Source organism: Anolis carolinensis, chromosome 1 (assembly GCF_035594765.1).
Source record: "Anolis carolinensis isolate JA03-04 chromosome 1, rAnoCar3.1.pri, whole genome shotgun sequence".
NCBI lineage: Eukaryota > Metazoa > Chordata > Lepidosauria > Squamata > Dactyloidae > Anolis > Anolis carolinensis.
Window position 1 is genome coordinate 121,812,823 of NC_085841.1, and position 12,096 is coordinate 121,824,918.

The 12,096-nt window shown below is 39.2% G+C and overlaps 1 long non-coding RNA gene across 1 annotated transcript in view; it reads right to left on the bottom strand.

The window, feature by feature from the left end:
• Positions 1-2,514: 2,514 nt before the first annotated feature.
• Positions 2,515-12,096, bottom strand: part of LOC134299298 (uncharacterized) — a 28,769-nt gene continuing 19,187 nt past the window's right edge. Inside the window, exon 3 of the long non-coding RNA XR_010006482.1 lies at positions 2,515-3,029. This is a non-coding gene — a long non-coding RNA (uncharacterized LOC134299298). The remainder of the gene's footprint in view (positions 3,030-12,096) is intronic.

Consider the following 12,096-nt stretch of genomic DNA (forward strand, 5'->3'; position numbering starts at 1 on the left):
GACTGCCTAGATTTTGGCATTGGCAATAGTGGTGTCGTGATTATTAATCTGTTTACCAACATTTACAAGGTTGTAATCTCCTTTATGATATTGTAAACACTGAATAGGATGCCAGTCATTCTGTTTTCTTGATGTGCAGTTTGTTCTGAAAGTTGACCACAACCATTATTCTCAAGATCGACTTGCATTTGTATGGTAATGAGCTTTTTTCGAGTTTCTTAGGTGTATAGTCCTATAACCACTTAACTGAATTCCATCTATCTCACCAATTAGTATATAACACTTTTGAAAACACTGCTTTTGTAGATCTGCTTCATATAGTCACTCCCTTAGCTTTAGAGGAAGGCAATTACAAACCTTCTTTTAACAACCCTTACTGGCTCCCCTTCCACACAGCTAAATAAAATCCCACATTTTCTGCTTTGAACCCAGTTCAAAGCAATTATTGCGGAATGTTCTGCCTTGATATTCTGGGTTAGATGGCTGTGTGGAAGGGCCCTAGGAAAACCCTATGATATGGTAATCTTAAGGTTTCCAGGAATTGGAAATGGCCTTACGATAAACAACAATAATATACCTGAGGCTAGTAAATCAAGAAAAATTTGTGATTTGTGCAGGTCTGTTCTATGTCAGTGTTTGCCTTTTTTAAATAGGGTACCTGATGTGATACTACAAGGTGTTAAGGAATTCTGAACAGCAAATCCACCCCAAAAGAATAATGCTGGAGCCAGGTCTATCAGTTGTGGTGGATGTTGAAGACTTCTGTGGTTGTCTGGATTCTTGTGGATAGGAGACAGAGAACAGGCTCTTGGCTTTATGTACACAACTACTGTGTGTTGTGGTCTAGGAATGATGGCCAATAGTTTATAATGGACTGAAAACTACCTTACCAAGATGCTTTCTAGGATACCTCAGACCCCTGTGAAATATATATTTGTGTTCTTTTGGTCCATTGACCCCTCTGAGCCAGCAACAGCTGAGTCTCTTTCAGTTCAGCTTTCTAAGTGCTGCTATTTCTATTGCTTTTTCTTTTCTTTTTTTTGGTTAAAAGCCTCCACCACAGGATGGGCTGACATTTTGAAAAGCAGCAGTCCTTCTGGTAAATTGCAGCCAACACTAATGACACATCAGTAACGGGCAAAGGTGTGAAGGAATTTCAATGACACACTACTTGTAAATGTACAGAACTGTAGCACATTGAGCACTGATTCAAGACAGCTGCGGCAATTGCTTATAATGGTAGATTCCAGTCTTAAATACTGATGTCTTTGAAAAGATCCAGTAAGGAGCAAGAAACAATAGCATCCTTTCCCCCTTGTAATGGTGAGGTAGGAATAGTTCTGCTTCTTTGCATAAAAAAATGCCAGCAGTTCTGCAAACAAGAAAATTAAGTTATAATGGCTGAAACTGCAATTCAGTAGAGAGAAGACCACAAGTTGTTTCCTTGATTATACCTATCAGAGTGTATTTAGAATGTAGAGCTGAATTGACCAGTCTGGGGGGTACGGCTTCTGCGGGTTGCAGTCCAAACAAAAACTTAAGTTTTTTGTTTCTGAATTATCTTAGATTCAAAAACTCCAAAGTATTATTATACTGATGGGAACAGGCAGTTTCAGTAACTGAAACAAGAGGGGGCTATTTCATCTCCCTCAACTCTGGGTCCTAGAAAACTCCCAGGCAGATTTTCAAGTGGTGTGGATGGCTATAGCACAAAGCAGAGAAAGGAAAACCACAATGGCACTAGTGAAAATAGTTTAACACAGCACTGCATCTTAGTCCAGAAAACAAATAGTGAAATTCTATGAAATAGCATTAATGCTCCGTGGAACTTCACTTTGTCTCCTAGTAATAATAATGAAATGATGAGATCCCAACAGTTCATCCTACCCTTGTCTAACCCCAAGTTTTGAATTGGTTCCAGGTGGCAGTTCCCTGTGCCCTTGCTTTATAGCAGCAAAGCATAAAACGAAGAAACCAACAAACATATCAGAGCAATTATATCTTAGCATTATCACTATCTTGGTCAGCATCATCAGTTGCCCAATTTGGGATGATATTGGTCCATCTTTCAGGGTTTTGTTGTTGTTGTTGTTGTTACACTGCAGATTGATATGGTATTGTTGTGAGCCTTCAAATCAACTCCAACTTACAGCAATTCTATCAATGGATCTTCTTGTCAAATTTTATTTGGGGCGGGGCTGCCATTGCTACCTTCTAAGGTTGAGCTATTGTGACTTATTGAGCCATCTAGTGGGTTTCTATGGATCAATGTGGATCTGAACCCTGTCCTTCCAGTTTTAGCCCAGCCTTCATCCCACTATTCCAAGCTAGATCATGCATGGCTTTAAAGCTGGCCTAGATTTTGTCATACAAATGTAGTGTGAATCTAATGCTTATATTGATGCTAACAGAGATGTAAGAAGAAAGTAAAGAGGGAGGGTATTCCATCAAAGAACAGAAATATCTCTCTCTCTCTCTCTCTCTCTCTCTCACTCACACACACACACACACACACACACACACACACCAGTTCAAGCATGCAAAGCCAAGTCCTTCTAAGGGAGCCACATATCTACAGTAACCCTCTACTAGGCTATAGGGCTCAGCTGGCACTTTGCTCACATTCCTCACCTCCCCCATGGCAAGTGAAACTGGTTCCAGTCAGCAATGAGGTCCTAATGATATCCAAGTGTATGGTCCCACATCTTACATCATTGCATGTGGAGGTGAATTCCTAGATTTCTTAGCTCTGATCTAAAGCCACCCAAATGCTGATTCCTAAGCTTTAGAGCAAATGTGGGCCTCCAAAGGGTATTGGGCCCTACTTCTTAGAATCTCATTGCAATAATAGCAAAGTTGCTGCACAGTACCATTCGTGAGGGCCACACAATTCCTATCCCCTATTTAGCAAAACGGCATTAAGAGAAACTTTTGAAAAGGTACATTGTGGCCACTTACACTCTTGTTCTTTTGGCATGGCACACAGGAAGCTATATTCCTTTCTGCTCTTCTTGTGACAGAGAAATAGACTGTGAAAGGAAAACATTGGTAAGACTGTGCCAGAGCTAAAATATTTGAAGAAGGCAGTGTTTTATATTAATTGAGAAGGCATGAAATGTGCATTACACCATCAAAGAAGTCAATGTGAAAATACCAATACCTCAGTAAAAGCCAAAATTACACAGTTCAAATTCCTGTAAATACTTGTGTGTTTTTCCATATTCCAATGATGAATGCCTGTAGCAACAGTGCCGTCTAGAGAGCAACTTTGTAAAGATCAAGGAGTTTTAGAAAAGAGAATTTGTCAAGTAGTAAATAATAATTTTGATAGTAATTGTGAATCTTCCTCTTGTTTCTCTTCTTACCATATACCTTATCTGTCAGTTTCTGTACTTCACTTCAGAGGTCTATTCTATATCCTTATTTTGCTGCTATCACCTGTAGGTTTCATACAAGACAGAGGCAGAGCTCTTATAACTTGTATCTCACTTTCAGGGAAAGGTGGAATAACAATTCAACAAACAAACAAATCATCTGAGATAGCCCAAGTTTAAAAATTGTACTTTTTGGGCCACAATTTCCAGATTTCCCTAACTAGCATGATCATTAGTCATGTTGGCTAGAAGAACCTTCAGGCTGAACTAGAATCAGAGCCGGCCCTAGGTATTTTTCAAGTGTAGGCGAACAGAATTCTCTCCCCCCCCCCCCCCAAAACCAATCACTGAAAAATAAAAGCGATGGATAAGCGAAAATGTTTGATAATAAGGAGAGATTAAGGGAAAGCCTATTAAACATCAAATTACATTAAGATTTTACAAATTAAGCACTAAAACATCATGTTTTACAACAAATCAACAGAAAAAGCAGTTCAATACCTTGCGGAGGCAAGCCGCAGGAGACAGGAGTTGTCTCGATGGCGCTCCCAATAAGATGGCGCCACAGGCAACTGCCTAGTTGGCCTGGTGGTTGAACCACCTCTGACTAGAATCATGGATTCATAGCATTGGGAAGGGACTGCCAGGACTAACTAGTTCAACCTTTTGCCATGCAAAAATACACAATTAAAATTGTCCTGAGAAATTGCTGTCCATCTCCTGTTTAAAGATATCCAAAGAATTTGAGCCCACCACCCTCCAAAGCAGTCTGTTTCTGTAATAGATCTTGGTTTCTATAGTATACTTACACAACTGCCAAGGGAAAAATGTGTTCAAGGAAAAAGGAGGTGGGGACAACCACCACATATAATTTGAAAGCTAATTGAATCAATTATTTCATTAAAATATCTTTAATGTAGTTTTTGGGAGACTCATTTATTCTGAAATAGAAATGCCAGTGGCAGTCATCCTGGAATGAATACTCTAATGAATCCTTCTCTAAACAATTGTTCTGTGTTTTATTAGGAAGTTTAACAAAACCATATTAAGACTAAGAAAAACAAATGAAACATGAATGTTGGTATGGCACAAAACAATATATCTGAGGTGACCGTAAAAAGCTATATTACTTTTTTTCTATTTTAGAGAAAGAAATAGAGCATTGAGCCAAAAAAGTCCATAATTTAGAGCAGTTCTCAGTTTTCAGAATCCTTCAGAAACAAACAGCTGTTCCGATGCTGCCCTCATTCTGGAGAGTTGACAAATGCCCACAGGTTGTGTTTTCCCATAACAAAATATAATACAAGGACTTTATTGCACTAACTCACTATTCTGTTACAGTCACATTAGCCTAGATCAGGGGTTCTCAAATTTTTCAGCAGCTGAGCCCTTTTTGAAGCAAAAGTTTATCATGGAACCCCAATAAATGTTTATATATTACATTATATACAATGTAGGGTATATACATCAGACATGGGCAAACTTTTCGATGCATTGTGTTTTAAAATTTAACAGATGGGCCAGGCCAGTGGCACATGAATAGAGAGTGTTTGTGTGAATTAACTGACAAAAAAATGTGAACAAATTCCTGTGCAAACTGTTCATATCTCATTTGTAGCGCAAAAAAGAAAGAAAAAAAACAATACAATATTTAAAATGAAGAACAATTTTAACCAACATAAACTTAACAGTATTTCAGTGGAAGACCCCAAAGGCCATCCAGTCCAATCCCCTTCTGCCATGCAAGAAAAGCACAATCTAAGCACCCCCCCCCCCGAGTGGTGGGAGGGAAATAGGGTTTTCGAAGCAAGCAAGACAAGGAAAAAAGGCTTTTGGGAGCAAGGGGGCAGAGGGGAAAAGGCTTTTGGCACCAAGGGAGGTGGGGGAAAAACAGGAAAGAGGAGAGAAAGCTTGGAGGAGGATGGGGAAACCGTAGAGCCCTCAGTATGCTTCGCAAGCCTCAAGGGATCCCTGGAGCACACTTTGAGAACCGCTGGCCTAAATAATGGATACAGACATCTATACAACCCCACCTTCCTGCAGTACTGGAATCACTGGAGTGTTTTGGTTTCCAGGCTGTACAGTGTTCTTGTAGCATTGCTAGAACATGGCCATACAACCCAGAAACCACACAACACTCTAGATTTGGGGTGCTTCCTCATCCGTATGTGTAGACTCCCCATGGTGTATTCAGGAAAGCTCCAGAGCAGGCTATCCTGGATTATTTCGGCTGGTGTAGACATGACCTCTATTATATTTCACAGTTTGCATTTCTCTGAATTTTGCAAGGTAAAATTCAGGTCTACTGTTGAATGCTAAAGAATGCTGGTCTCCGAGTCTCACCAGCATTCTTTATGAGAGATCAAGGGTGATGATCTTGCAGCTCATTTGTTGGCTAGGGGCCCTTGAACCTAAAGTCCCTCAAGATCTCATCATTTCCATCTCTGAGCTGTACCTTTGCACTTGGACAGCTGTAGAGCTCAGCTGTTCCTGTATGTGGAATTCTTGCCTTTTGCTTCAGACAGTAACATTGCTTGGGCCATCCTTAACTCAATGGGATTAATAAACTACCTCTCCCACTTTCAGGTCCTGTTTGGCAGGGCTGTGTATGCTATACATTTTAAATAAACACATTTTAAAAAATGTTTTAAAACCCATGTATTCCCTGACTAGTGAAGCAGTCAGGTAGTTCCTAAGACTGACTGGAAAATATGATATAAATAATAAATAAAATGTAAATTAAAGACCAAGATAGGTCATCCTTTCAGAAAAACCCAGGCAGCATAAACAATCAACCAACCATGGCAACAGATGGACCATCACATTTTATCACTGTACTTACTGTGAAGGAGAGTAAGGGCTATTCAAATCTGTATTTGTTCACCTTCATTGTGGTCAAAGATTGTTTATGTTACTGGGAATGACTGAACGAGTCCTGAGTTCAGTTAAGGATGGACCAATCTGTCAGTCTGAGTTTTTCTCTTTTTCTAATGTTTCCAATTATAAATTCAGTCAATTGCAGTCTGAATGCCCGCTTACACTACAGAATTCAACTGAATTAATCTTCAGTCCTCTGGGAACCCTGTCTTTAGCAGAGTCGCTGCAAACTAGATAGATATAGAATGGAGCCTTCAACATTAAAATTGTTTCAAACTGCTATAACTGTGTAATGTAGATAGTCTTTAAGATTCTAAACAGTCTGCATGATAAGTCATAGACATTTGTGTGTATAATCCTGACTCAAACATTATTACAAATGCCATTTTATCATCTTGTTTATTGATTTACCAAGAGCTGAGTTCTTTGAGCCCAGACTAAAACCAAGTGTGGGCAAAACTGTCCAGGGAAAATGATCAGAAATGTTTTTTAAGGGGGGGGGGGGGTGTTTAGCTTATAGCACATGGAACAACACAATCTCTACATGTAATGCTCATGGCATAGTGGAAGAACACAATTTGCTTAGAGCTTGGAAATATCTAATTACACTACTTGTAATTAGTGGCATTCTACAATAAGAATAGTTTGGTTACATTATATAATTACTTAGGAGAAGAAAACTTTATTCCTTTTGGAGGGTAACTTGTAATTTGTTATAGTTAAGGGCACAGGAGATCACAAAATGATGGAGAAAGAATAGCACACATTGTTGGGGTTGCTTGTGATGTGCTTCATACTTTTGCCTTGGTTTGTTTTATGGATGTTGAAAGTGTATGGTTTGTTTTATGGATGTTGAGGTGACAATGAAGTACATGACAGAAAAATGTGTTTTATGCTACAGAACATCAACTAGTAGTGTTCTTATTTTTTTTAAATAATGGAAAACATACATTTTAGTTAACTTTAAGAAACTAGAAAGGAAAAATAATGTTCTTAAAGCCTTAAATTAGAATAGTAACTAACTACATTGTGGATAGGGTGATTATAACTATAAATTATCTTCAACTTTCCAATGTCTGGTTTAGCATGGAAAAGTTCTCTGGCTCAATTTTCTGTACTCCTTTGTGAGGATTAGTGGTGCAACATTTTTGCAAAAGTGGAAAAATTGTGAATATAAATAAAATTGCAAATGCTATATTTTTCCCTGAGATAACACTAGTAAGAATTTGTAAGTCCTCCAGTACAATTCCATGGGCAACATTTGCTGGAAATTGACCATAGAATTGGACTGGGGGACCTACAAATGTCTAGAAAGAACATATTTTTAAATCACGTGGAGGACAGGAGTGGAGGTGGCAGTAAATATAGTAATTTGCAAATAATAAATCCAAGAATTCTCAACCCAAAAATATGGAAGAATGATTATATTTCCAGTTTAGTGAACAATCAGTTGGTTGTACCAACTGATTCCCTCCTGTGGATGTCAGATTAACTTAATTTTGAAATAATAATATGCATATCTACTCTAAGATGCACAAAACTGACCAGTAGGATAAAAGAGAGAGAGAGAGAAAGAGAATGGCTTTTCCTTGATAAATGTTATGACCTGAGTTTTATGACATGAGATCTCATTATGCTAATACAATCTTTAGCAAACGAAAGGTACAAGAAAGAAGTGTCAGCAAAGGAATTCAATACATTTCATTAAGTGTGCTATGCTTTTCCATTTTTATGACTGATTTGTGGGGTTTTAAAATAATAAATTTTCCAAAGGAAAAAGGGGAATAATACAGGTGAAGCCAAGTTTTGCAGGATATATAAATCCTCGCATAAATCCATCTGATGGGAAAAATCTTTAAATCTCCAACTACTACGAAAAGAAAAAATGTTGTTGCTGGCACCAAAGACGAACCATCTACATATCATTTTTCCATGAATTACTAAAAGAATAAGCCAATAAGGCACATTTTCTCCCATTCTTTCCATTTTCAAATGCAAAGTGGGGCAAACAAGATTACGTTGAGTAGGTAATATGTAAAGTTTGTCCTCCTTACAGCACTCTGGATTTACCAATTCCATGATATAAATAACAAAAAGACTTTTAACTTGAAATGTATTTTGCACTGATTTTTTTTTTAATGGAGAACATTGAAAATGTCCATCTAGTGCACTGGTTCTCAACTTATGGGTCCTCAGATGTTTTGGTCTTCAACTCCCAGAAATCCTAACAGCTGGTAAACTGGATGGGATTTTTGGGAGTTGTAGGCCAAAACATCTGGGGACCCACAGGTTGAGAACCACTGATCTAGTGTAAGTAGGCATTAAGAGGCTGCCTAAGTTTCAACAGACTTGGGTTAAAAGAATGAAATCTTTTTCTGCAAACCAGACCAATCAACCAAATGCCATGTTTCATTTTTTTCCTATAACTGGACATAAAACCATGTGTTTAGAAAAAAAAGGTTTGGCAGAGACTCTGAGAATGGTTTTATATTGTTGCACCCCAGTCAGAATTCACCTTGCCCTCAACACCAACCAGGAAACCAAAAATAATAGTAAAACAGTTTATTGATTAAAAACACATATAAAAAAAGGAAAAGCACTATAGAAAATAGAAAAGGCAAAATCCAAGAGGTAATGGAGAAAATAGTCGAACATGTTGTTGTGGATGAGTCTCTGAGTAGTAGTAACAAAAGGGAGTTGGAGAGTAGGCAGGCAGAAAGGTCTACTCGGGAACAAGATCCTATAGAAGAGCAACAGCAGAAGAGGATTTGGCAAATACTTACTGAACCCACTGATGAAGAGTCTTTTGAAGGGTTTGATGGGGATGATGGGTTTGACAATGAAGCAGTTTCTATGAGAAGTGCTGGGAGTGACACTGATGAGGTTGTGGATGAGATGGATTGGACAAAAATAGCAGAAGTGGGTGAGGAGCCTACAAGTAGTGGCACATTCAGAAGATCTGTTGGGAATGAAACTTGGAAGGAAGATGATTTGTCTGCTGTTTGGGAGAATGTAAGTAGAAGCAAGAGAAGGGCCGCTTGGCAGGCAAGGCAAAAAGCAGCTCGGGCAGCACAACTGGCAGCTGAGTGTGCAGTGTTGTCTGATTCTAGTTTGGAGGAAAATGCAGGAACAGCTGAGGGTGAGGCGTTGGCTGATTGCAACTCAGAGGAAGGTTTGTAATAAAAGGAGGGTTGGTTGCAATAGGAACTTTGCGACTGGCAAAATGTATGCTGGGTCATGATTCCTGTGAGCCCTGTGATTCCTGAACTTTGTGGATTCTTTGGGATTTGCTACTGTTTTTGGTTTGGACCTCTGATAACTTCTGGACATCGTGTTTGCTCTTGTGCCCTGACTTTGGATTGGACGATTGACGCTGCAGCTGTATTCTGTTTGCTGTGGATGACCCCTGGACCGGCTTGACTTGCTGCTGTATCCTGTTTGCTGTGGATGACCCCTGGACCAGCTTGACTACAACTTTACTTCATCTTGGAATGTGTTTGCTGATACAATAGCGAGTGTTTCTCCTCTGCCGGGTATTTTGGTTAGTGGGTTGGGATTTTTTTTAGGACTTTGGGATTCTCTGTTTTACCTCCTTTTTGACCGGTTGGTCTGTGTTTGTTTTTGAATACCATTTTGCTGCTGTTAAGCATTTTTTATTCTTTTGAGCTGTATCTTCATTAAACTATTGTTACTTTGTACTTGGGACTGACTTCGTGGTATCTGTACCTTGACACAAGTAGTAAGCCAACCCAAACTGGCAATAGGAAAACACTCCAAAGACATTCAAATGGTTCAAAGCTGGTACATAACTAAGGTACAGAAAGAGACAAGGACCAAAACATGAACATGAATCCAAAAGCCAGAATATAAAAACTTCTTATAGTATGAATCCATACTCCCAAGATCTTGGACTAAGACATGAATTGGAAACAAGGCTTGAGATCCTCACTGTTATGTGACGTTGTCTGAACTGAATTCCCAAAGAGACACTTCTCTGATTTAAAGACCGCAAAACATCAAGTCACTTCTGTGACCTTGACTTCCTTGCCTGTGAAACTTTTTTTGTTCTTCTTTCCCATGAAGACTTTTCAATTTTCTCAGTTTGATTCCTCCCTAAGATCAATCCTGATATGCCTGTTGAGAATAGGTGTTCTCTCGGGCAAGCTTTCTAGCATCTTTATTTCGTTATCTGGGGTTGTTATGCTACCAGTAGGTGAAAGGCCTCCATTAGGCACTGCATCTCACTGTCTGCTTTTACTTTCAAGCCTACTCTTACAGATAGAATCTTGCTTTAAATTCTCCTCACTGAAAGAAACATCCACCACTCTCCCACACTCTAAATACCAATCCCTCATCTTTAGCCGGCTGAACCACAACACATATGCATCTGTGTACAATTTATTTTATCTGTTTTAGCCATGTATTTAATGTTTAAAGGATTTTAGCATGTTGTATATTGTTTCTGGGGCTTTGGTGGGCTGAGAGACAATAAACAAATGCCATGAATGAATGAATGAATGAATGAACAAATGTACTATAGACTTTGGACAGAGGAGAATTGTTAGCTTTCTGGAGCTGCTTCCACTTGAGGTGCAACAATGAATCACAATGAAATCCTTACAAACCATCCCAATTTGTCATGGAAAGTCCTGATGACCCATCCCATATGTTCAAAACTTATTTCAATTACTGCAAACCAAATTCAAGGTGCAAAAGTAGTTCACACTCAGTTAGCTCAGCAAGCTGGAGAGGAACAGTAAGAAATTGTCACTTTCTTGTAGGTCCAGGAAAACTGCAATTGTCTAGCAACCACCTTCTGATGTTGCTTGTCCACACATGTCCTGGTTTTAATCTTTAAAAGGTTGGAGGGCATGCAATGGTGCAGTGGTAAATCTTAGCGGTGTGCACAATATTGGATTGCTGTTTTGGATTCATAGTATTTCGCTGGTTTGGCAGCCAAATCCCCAGAAATGGGGTGGGTGGGTTGGGGCAGCTGGAGACTGGCAATAATGAGGTGGTCTTCAGCTGTATTGGTTGTATTTAACTTCTAGGGCTCAGGACTGTAGAATCATGGGAGTTGTAGTTGGTTGAAGATCCTGTACTCTTCAAAGACTTGATCAAACTACCAATCCTGAGGTTTCATAGGTTTAAAGTGGTGTGAAACTGTGGGCACTTCTACACATACATTAACACCAGAGAGGAAGCAGGTTAAAAACATTTAGCCAAAGTACAGGGGGAGTCAGGAGTAATTGAGGTAAGGGCTGGAAAACATGTGTTTAAAAGGTGCCCTTTAAACCTTATTCTTCCTGAGAAACATGCACCTTTCCATGCCTGAGTATCCCAGCAGGCATGGAAAACACATGCTTTCCTTCTCTCCCCAGTGTGTGGACTCCTCAAGAGCACATGTACTGTATTTCTGAAAAGCCCAAAACAGCTGATAAGCAGATTAGCTGTCAAACAGAGACACAGGCAGCTCAGGGAAGCGCAAGTGAAAAGTAAATACAACTCTCTCAAATTCTGTGTTTCACACTTTGTAATGTTAAACAGAGCAATTTTTAAAAAAATTGCTCTGTTATGTACTAGACCTCATATATGCATATGCACATCTTTGGAGTGATTTGTTTTTTAAAAAATTTACCAGATGTCCCCTGTCTGCCTTCCATCTTAATTTGCTTAAAAAAACAGCTGACGACAGCAGGGGACTATGCAGCAGGACTGACAGGTCTGTGTTTGGACTCCCTTTGGGGTCCCGCATTTTAAAATCCCACTACTTTGTTCCACATTTTGGCACTGTCTGGAAGTGCCCTGTGTTAATTCTGCAGTGTAGATGCATCCATCATTTTTT